This window comes from Meleagris gallopavo, chromosome 3 (genome assembly GCF_000146605.3).
Source record: "Meleagris gallopavo isolate NT-WF06-2002-E0010 breed Aviagen turkey brand Nicholas breeding stock chromosome 3, Turkey_5.1, whole genome shotgun sequence".
Classification (NCBI taxonomy): domain Eukaryota; kingdom Metazoa; phylum Chordata; class Aves; order Galliformes; family Phasianidae; genus Meleagris; species Meleagris gallopavo.
In genome coordinates, this window is record NC_015013.2 from 82067717 (window position 1) to 82076495 (window position 8779).

At 45.7% G+C, this 8779-nt stretch overlaps 1 protein-coding gene across 3 annotated transcripts in view; it reads left to right on the top strand.

Annotated features, from left to right (window-relative positions):
* The first annotated feature begins 256 nt into the window (after window positions 1-256).
* The window catches only part of ZHX2 (zinc fingers and homeoboxes 2), a 61571-nt gene continuing 53048 nt past the window's right edge, over window positions 257-8779 (top strand). For all 3 annotated transcript variants that reach the window (XM_010709278.3, XM_010709280.3, XM_003205272.4), the window contains exon 1: window positions 257-353. The gene's annotated coding sequence lies outside the window, so the exon portion shown is untranslated. The remainder of the gene's footprint in view (window positions 354-8779) is intronic.

The following is an 8779-nucleotide window of genomic DNA, read 5'->3' on the forward strand; positions in this document are numbered from 1 at the left end:
GTGACTGTTAGACCAAGTAGGTAAATAAACAAAATAAGGCATTAAAGGCTTTAGCTTACATCCATTAAAATAATTCCCAGTCTTCTATCAAGGTATGTGTATGTGCACCATGTCGGCTGGAACTCACATGTGTGGCATTACTGTAAGTAGGTCTGGAGTTTACTGGAAGTGCCAGCATTGTGTTGTCATAGAATCATAGTTGTCAGAGGTCAGCAGCGATTTTTAGGTTCTTATGTAGAAGCTGCGAGAGCTGTTGGTTTCCAGAGCGTTGAAAGTACTTTTAACACACAGTAATGCTTGTGTGGAGCCCCAGATGGGATGACATGAACTGCACTCTTGCAAGATAAAGTCAGGTGAGTTCGATTCCAGCATTGTTGTCCTAAGAGAGTTCAGGAATCACCATTCCAGCCCCCTCTCCAAGAATGCCGTGGCTTTACATATCATGAGGTTGGCTTGGTTTTTCAGTTTGTTTGTTTTGTGTTTAAGAAAGGAGACGCTTCTGTTGTTTCGAGCACTATGGTTCCTGAGTCAGGGCAGTGCACCCAGCAAGCTGTTCTCTGGAACTGAGAGAACCCCAAAATGGCTCTGAAACAAAACCTGAGATCTCTGTTTGCAGAAGTTGGTGCTTTACGTGCACCAGCTCCACAAGCACGTTTGTGCACTGGGAGACCCTGTCTGACAGGAGGATGTGTGGTTTCTGGGTGAGATGTGTGAACAGGAGGAGACTTGTGGAAAGTCCTCCTGGGAGACCTTGGAGAGTTTGTACATACGTGTGTATGAGGCACTGAGGGCCATTGGCTTGAGTGCGCATGGTTGTGAAGGGTTGATGGTTGGACTAGGTGGTTTTTGTGGTCTTTTCCAACCTTAGTGATTCTGTGATTCTATGAGCATTTCAGTGGTCAGAATTCCACAGCCACACCACAAGCGTGCACCTCGTGTGAATTCACTGATCGTGGGTTTGTCCACCCAGATCCATTCATGGTTTTGATGAGTTGCATCAGCAAAAGTGCTGGTGGGACATGACCTGTGCTGTGTCTGTGGCACTGCTGAAACCACTGAAGTTATATGTGTTATTAAGTTTACTGATATATTTTTATATATGTATTTATATGTGTACATATAAAATGTTTAACATTTCAGTGATGTGATTTGTGATGTGGTCCCATCTGGCATCAGTGGCAAGGAGAATTACCTTCACATCAACAGGCAGGGAAATGAGTTGGGAACTCCTCCAGTGCCCATGTTCACTCATCGTGGGCCTGAAATCTTAGTTTTCCTTCCCCATTTTTCTCCCAATCTTTCTCTCCTGACCTTATTTCTCCTCTTAAATACTAAATGCTTTTTAAACTTGAAACCTCGAGTTACTTGTAGATTTTGGCATCTCATTTGTTCTTAATTGTCTGTTGTTTCCACAATTCTCTAAGTGCTCACTGTGTATTTGACTTGCTGGATGAAGGAAAAAAAAAAAAAAAGATATTTTCTTGCATGTTCTGCATCAGTTACCATAACCCCTCTAGTTCAGGATTATTTCACCTCTCATGCAGTCTGATGAATGGAGGAGGAAGGCAGAAACCTGATGGGTGTCTCTTAAGCAGAGCTGAATTGGAGAAAAAAAAACCAAAAAAAGTGATTCCTTTATTTTTACATAGAATCTTGCTGTGATTTTTCTACCTAAATAACACTCTGATGAAGCAGGTTCTGAACTGAAGGCACTGTTCAGAGGGGCTGAGTAAAATACCAGTATTTCTCAAGAAACCTGTGCCCCATCTCCGTGCCTCCGATCCATGTGTTCCCTTTTCTCACTCTCCCAAGTTCTGGAGATTTTTATTTTTTTTTTTATCTCTCAACCTAATTTCATGCTTATTAGTTTCAGTTACTTCATGTTACGCTTCATTCAGACAACAAAAGTGGAAAATACTCATTCTTTAAAAAAAAAAAAAGAAAATCCAAGCATAACCAGCTCAAAGCAGTGAGGTGTTTGGGTTTGGGGCTCTCAGCAGGGAACACTGGGCAGAAGCAGAGAGCAGTGGCATCTCTCAGGTTTGCTGCCTTGCTGGGGAGCACTGCTGATTCGCTCTGACATGAAATAAAGGAAATTCCTGATGGTTGCAGACTGAAGTGTTTTTGACAAGATGCCTTCCCTATCCCTCTTTCTGCCTCCCACCTCCAAAGCAAATATGTTTTGTTGTTTTTTTTTTCAGTATCCTCTTCAGCACAAACTGTCAGGCATCACAGGGAGTTTTTGCCCATCTTTTGTCTCCTCGAAAAGTGATGTATTTTAAATGATATGCTCAGAGCACGCTGCTGATGAGGGCTTTGGTGCCTGTTGTCCTCCACGCTGTGTTACAGTTTCCTTGAGAGCTGGGGAAGCTCAGCCCAAGGCAGTGACACCGTCCTTTGTCCTGCATCCTTTCTATTGTCCCCGCCGGGCATTCCTGTGGCATTTCCTGCAGTCACACTGCCGATGCCATTTGTCATTACAGTCACACGGCACAGCTTTTCTTTGGGAAGTCAGTGGTGACAAGATGCTGGAAGAGCATCGTGGGGTTTCTGTGCCAGAGATGGTATCTGGCTGGGCTGCTGGGTGCAGGGCTGCTGCTCGCCGGGGACCTGTGAGATTGTGTTCAGTTGCCACTTTCCATCCACTTTCCTTGTGCTGTTTGCCTGTCCAGGGCCCCATCCAACCTGGCCTTGAATGTTTTCAGGGAAGGGGCACCCAGAGCTCTCTGGGCAGCCTGTGCCATTGCCTCACAGCTCTCTCAGTGAAGAATTTCCTTCTAACATCTAACCTAATTTCCCCCTTCTAGTTTAAAACTATTCCCCATTGTCCTGTACATCAGGCCATGTAAAAAAAGTCAATCCCCTTCCTGCTTATAAGTTCTCTTCAAGTACTGGAAGAACAGTGTGTTTGGAGGAAACTATTTTCTACAGCTACCCTTATAGGATATCACTTCGTTTGGAGTTAGAGCATCCTTGTAGTTTTGCCATCACTTAGAACAGTTTGTGCCTTTCTTGTCTGCAGATCTGCCAGCATCCTGTCTGTGTGTCTGTAGTTAAATCAGGGGTTAGGGGTGGTTTGAGAAATACTGCTTAAGGCAAACACGAGTTTCAAAATCCACACTTAAGCAGATATAAAAAAAAATAAATCTTAGCTCTCTGAAGTGTTTTGCTTTCAAGCCTAAATGTTCTCGAGGTGCCTTAAATTCTGCTCATTTGTCTTGTTACCCAGTGTCCCAGAGTTTATCTCTACGTACCTTATTTTCATGCTTTCCTACAGTGGGAAATCTCTTCCGGGGAGGCAGCGGGGCTGTCTGAAGCCCGGTGGGAGGCTGGGCTGTGCTGGCTGTGACTGCTGCCCAGGGTCTGTGCCCCTTGGTGCCACGCGCCCACAGAGCTCATGAGCCCCTGGCGCGCGTCTGAGCTAGAGAGAGGTGTCACAAGGCATTACTTATGCTGAGCAGAGCATGAGCTCCAGCCCTATCTCTACTGACTTAGAAGATCAGAGCACTGAGTTTCTGGATTTAAACTTTATCTCCTGAAACCTGAATTTGTTTTCTTTCACTCCACTCTTGCTCCTTTGTAAATGGACGCTCTTCACTCTGTAAGGACTGGCACAGGCTGCCCAGAACAGCTGTGGATGCCTCTTCTCTGAAGATGTTCAAGGCCAGGTTGGATAGGGCCCTGGGCAGCCTGAGCTGGTGAGGGGCAACCAGCCCACAGCGGGGGGCTGGAACTAGATGGTCTTTAAGGTTCCTTTCAATCTAAGCCATTCCATGATTCCCTGGTATGTGATCGAGTGAGGGACCTGGTTGGTAATGCACTATTAAATATGCAGCATTGAACAACCCACTGAAGGTATGAGTGTTGCATTGCAAAGGGGACATTGGATGTTTAATCCTAGTAATGCTGCCTCCAAAAACTGATGTTGCAGTAAAGGCCTGTGATACTTCATGGCAAAGGATTTGAGGCTGTTTGCAGAGTGCTGTACTTGCAGAGGTAGCGGGGAGCGAATGAGGATGAGAATTGTCTGACTTTCTGGATGCTTTGTGTGCAGTGGTGCAAGGTGTAGTTGGCTGTGTTTTGAAAAGGATATATTTGCACAGGAAACCACTGCACAGTGAACTGTTAAATTCTGTGTACATTTAAATTTCTTTTCAGAAACAGTGGTGAGGCACTAGAACAGGCTGCCCAGGGGAGCGCTGGAGTCGTCATCCCAACAGGTGTTCAGGAAACATGGAGATGTGCCTCTGAGGGTCATGGTTTGTTGGGCATAGTGGGGATGAGGTGGGTTGACGGTTGGACTAGGTGATCTTAGAGATCTCTTTTTCAACCTTAATGATTCTGTGATTCTGTAACCAAGGGTTGCAGTTTGATCATCTGTTTTCCTTTGCGACCTTCCCTGTCGCCTTTCTCAGGTGCAGCCCAACTGGAGGACCCTTCCTTGTCTCCCATGCATGGCAGAGGAAAGGATTGTTGTTTGCTATGATTTATTATTGGTCCTTTACAATCCACTGATGCCCATCTTGAAGCATTGCTCACCTTCTCTGTGTCTTGGCCTGGCTTGTGTGTCAGTTTGTTGAATTTTTGGCTGGTCCTCGAGTGATCCTCATGCCTGTTGGATGTTTTAAAATCAGTTTAAAAACACTCAAAAAGTTGGAGTCAGCAAATTCTAAGACACGCATCTTACTGAAATTTCACAATACTACTAGCAGAGGAGGGAAAATATTAAAAATCTTGTTACTTTCTTTTTAATGAAAGAGATGAATAAGCTAGGAAGCTGGTGGAGTAAAATTTGCAGTTGAGTATATCTTTTCAGTCATTAACCTTTTTTGACTTGTCAGTGGTTTTTGAATATCTGTTCTTGAATTATGTAAAACATCTGGTATGAGGGTGAGGAAAAGCCCAATGCACATCTGGGTTTGGTGGGATTCTTCATTCATGAAGTTTCATCCTTAAAATGATTTAAATAGTTCAAGGTGTTGAAGTCTTTAAATCAAGATTTATGGTGGCTTTAAGGTGCTCCCCAGTTAAATCATGAAGGAAAGTTGCTTGCTATGGGCTTTAAAAGGAAGCACTGAACATTTATTGCTAGTTATTTACTTTTTATTATGTGTACATAGTAATATTTTTTTCAAGGTGTATTTGGTAAGTGACAGCCTTTAATCAAGTTACAGAATAAAATAATTGCTTCAAATTGGGTGTAGTAAACCCTTATTTTACAGGGACGATCTGTTGAGGCCACCATTGGTCTGCACTGAAATTAAGCAGGCAGAGTCTTGTCTGATGGCAAGCAGATCCAAGGACCAGTTTGCTTACAAACTAGCAAGCATCGTGCCAGGAGGTTCTCGGCCAGAAGCATACATTTTAGGCAAAAGCAGGGTGTGTGGATGGAGAATCTCCAGCTGGTACCTTGCAGATAGCTTGGGCATTTAAAGGAAGGGCCCTATGCTGCAGTTGTATTTGACTTCAATGCTATTTAGCAACTCTGTTCTGAAGTGCAGTATGAAGATTATAACTTTGAAATTAAGCTTTCTTTTTCCATATTTTTCTTCCCAATAATTGCAAGGCTGCTGATGGCCAATTCTGAGTGTTAAAGCCTAAACAAAGTGTAATCTGCATTCTGTTCTAAGGCCAAGACTGATTACAAGCCCCTCAATATGTGCCAACTAGTAGTGGGTCTGTGTTGTCCTCTTCCACCTCAGGGTCGTCAGAGAGCCTCTTCCCTACAGATCCTTGCTGCTTTTTGCAGACCTCTAGCAATTGGTCAGCAGGGAAAGCTTCATGTATGAGAATCCAGCGCTGATGGATTCTCTGGCTGTAGGAGCAGGAGGGCTGATGCAGACCACTTTCTGGTGGTTTTGACTCTTGGGGTTGAATTCCTGAGTCACATTCCCTGAATGGCTTTGCTCACAGGGACCTGTCCTTTCACCGCTGGAGCTGCACACATACACCTGCACATACATATTGCATGTTTCTACCTGGACACCATGCTGAGCAGTTCAGTTGTTACATTGGAAGGAAGAGAAGCCATCCAAAGGGACCTGGACGGGTTGGAGAAGTGGGCCAATGAGAACCTAATGATGTTCAGTAGGGCCAAATACAGGGTGCTGCACTTAGCCTGGGGCAATCTCAGGTTTTTATACAAACTGGGGAAAGATTCCACTGCCCTGCAGAGAAGGACTTGGGGGTCCCGGTGGACGAGAAGCTGGACATGAGCCATCAGTGTGCGCTTGCAGCCCAGAAGGGCAACTGTGTTCTGGGCTGCATTAAAAAAGGGGTGGCCAGCAGGGAGAGGGAGGTGATTGTCCCCCTCTACTCAGCTCTTGTGAGGCCCCATCTGGAATACTTTGTCCACACCTGAGGTCTCCAGTACAGGAAGGACGTGGAGCTCTTGGAGGGGTCCAGAGGAGGACCGCTAAGATGATCTGAGGGCTGGAGCACCTCTCCTATGAGGAAAGGTTGAGGGAACTGGGCCTGTTTAGCTTGGAGAAGAGAAGGCTCCAGGGAGTTCTCATTGTGGCCTTCCAGTATTTGAAGGGAGCGTATAAACAGGAGGGAGAATGATTGTTTACATGAGTTGATAGGGACAGGACAAGGGGGAATGGTTTTAAACTAAGACAGGAGGTTTAGGTTGGATATGAGGAGGCTCAGAGGGTGGTGGCACACTAGAACAGGTCGCCCAAGGAGGTTGTGGATGCCCCATCCCTGCAGGCATTGAAAGCCAGACTGGATGGCTCTGGTAGCCTGGTCTGGTGGTTGGCGACCCTGTACATAGCAGGGAGACTGAAATTAGATGATCATTGTGGTCCTTTTCAACCCAGGCCATTCCATGATTCTATGACATGCTTTTGGGACACCATGTATACATTCCAGTTTCCTCACCCCAGTACAGCGCTGGGACAGTGGTGCAGCTCCTCTGCAGCAGCTTCCATCTCTGGGGTCTGCACAGGGGTACGGCCTGCAGAAGGGCTGGGTGCAGCTGTACTTGGGGCCTTCCACCCATCTGCGTGATCCTGTCCTGTTGGGGAGGATCTGATAAAAGGATCAAGCTGTTCCTTCACATTATCACGCTGTAGTGAGTGGGCAAACACTGCTGTTCTCATCTTGCCTTTACCTCTGAGATCACCAGCAGCTGTTTCATTAACTATTAATGGCCTGCTCATTAATGCTGTAAAAGACTACGACCAATCTGGCAAATTTGCTGGGCTCTTCCCCTGAAATATTTATGACTTGCTCGCTGTGCAAAAGGGCAGGAGCAACAGCAGTGAACATGCCTCCAAGTTTTGTTGAGCATTATTAAAGAGCTCATGAATATGAAGAAGTTGGCAGCTTCTCTCTTTCTCTCTCTTTTTTTTGGCTTTCTGAGCTCGCACTGTGTCTGGCTGCAGTGGCACAGGCTGCCTGTAGCACGCACTTGCTGCAGCACTGCTGGCTCAGTTGCTCCCTTGGTGCCCATAACTCCAGGCAACACAGCAGGTTTCATAGCCAGCTGACCCACTCTAGTGTCTGCCCTTAAGAGTTTTGGCTGCTTTGCCTATGATCTGTAGGTTGTGTAGTGCTTTTTGCACAATGCTTTACAAAATCCAAGATGTGAAAGTTCCATCCAGAAGAAGTTATGTTACTTTTGCTTAATAGATAGGGAAACTGAGACACAAACGTTGAAAATTTGTAACCAAGCAATAGGAAGCTAGCAGAGGATGGAAATGTTTTTGCCAAAACTGCTGTAGTATTTTTGATTAAAGTCTGGTTAGCGTGAAAGGGAGGATTCAGGTCAGGGAATATTAGCAGGTTTTCTGTGTGCTTGGAGGAATTCTCTTGCAGGCAACCTGAGCTTGGTGTCAAGTGACCTATTATCTCCTACTTTCTCCCACTGCTGTTTTTTGCTCAGGTTTAATGCGATGTGGAGCCATTCGGGAAACTGAGATCTCCATGCCATATTCCCAGCAAGCACTGTGTCCCTTTGTAACCACTCCTTTCATCACCATTTCTGTTCTCCTTGGGCTTGGAGCCTGATCTGCTAATTCAACTCAAAAGCCACAAGCTGTGTTAAGCCTGGCTCAGGGAATCTGTAAGTCCTACAGAGACACAGACTGGTAAAGCTTCAGTCCTGGAACCATTCACGATAGACTTGACTCATTGTAGGTGGAAAGTTAGGTAGTATATCCCTGAATGTTGTGTTCATGGCAAGATTGGATGGGGCCCTAGGCAAGCTGATCTAGTGCCTGATTTAGTGATCAGCAGCTCTGGCAGGGGGACTGGGACTGGGTGATCTTTGAGGTCCCTTCCAACCCAAGCCACTCTGATTCTGTGGTTCTGTGATTCTGTGAATAGAAGGGTGGTGAAACAGAGACAGGAGCCCCACGAGGCTCCTGAAAGCTGACAGTCCCATGAGGCTCCCAAGCCTCCTTGGAAACTGCTGCTCTCAGTCATTCCCATCCCATGCCAGACAAGGCTTCTACGTGATCAGACAGATGAGCACTGAACACTGCTTTCCCTGTGAAAGTTTTAGTTGTTCTGGCTCCACCGGTACCAAGAAGCAGCAGGAAAATTATTTTATTTGGATTTTGGAGATAAAATAGTCCTCCTATCATTTACATCTACCAGCAGTAAGGAGCCTGTCTGCTAAATCCCAACTGCATTCAGCTGGTGGTGTGCCAGACAGATTAGATTCTATATTTCTTTCCCACAGACATCTGCAGAGCAATCAGTGTTGTAAATAAATGTGAAAGTCCTTATCCTCTCCTCTCCTCTCCTCTCCTCTCCTCTCCTCTCCTCTCCT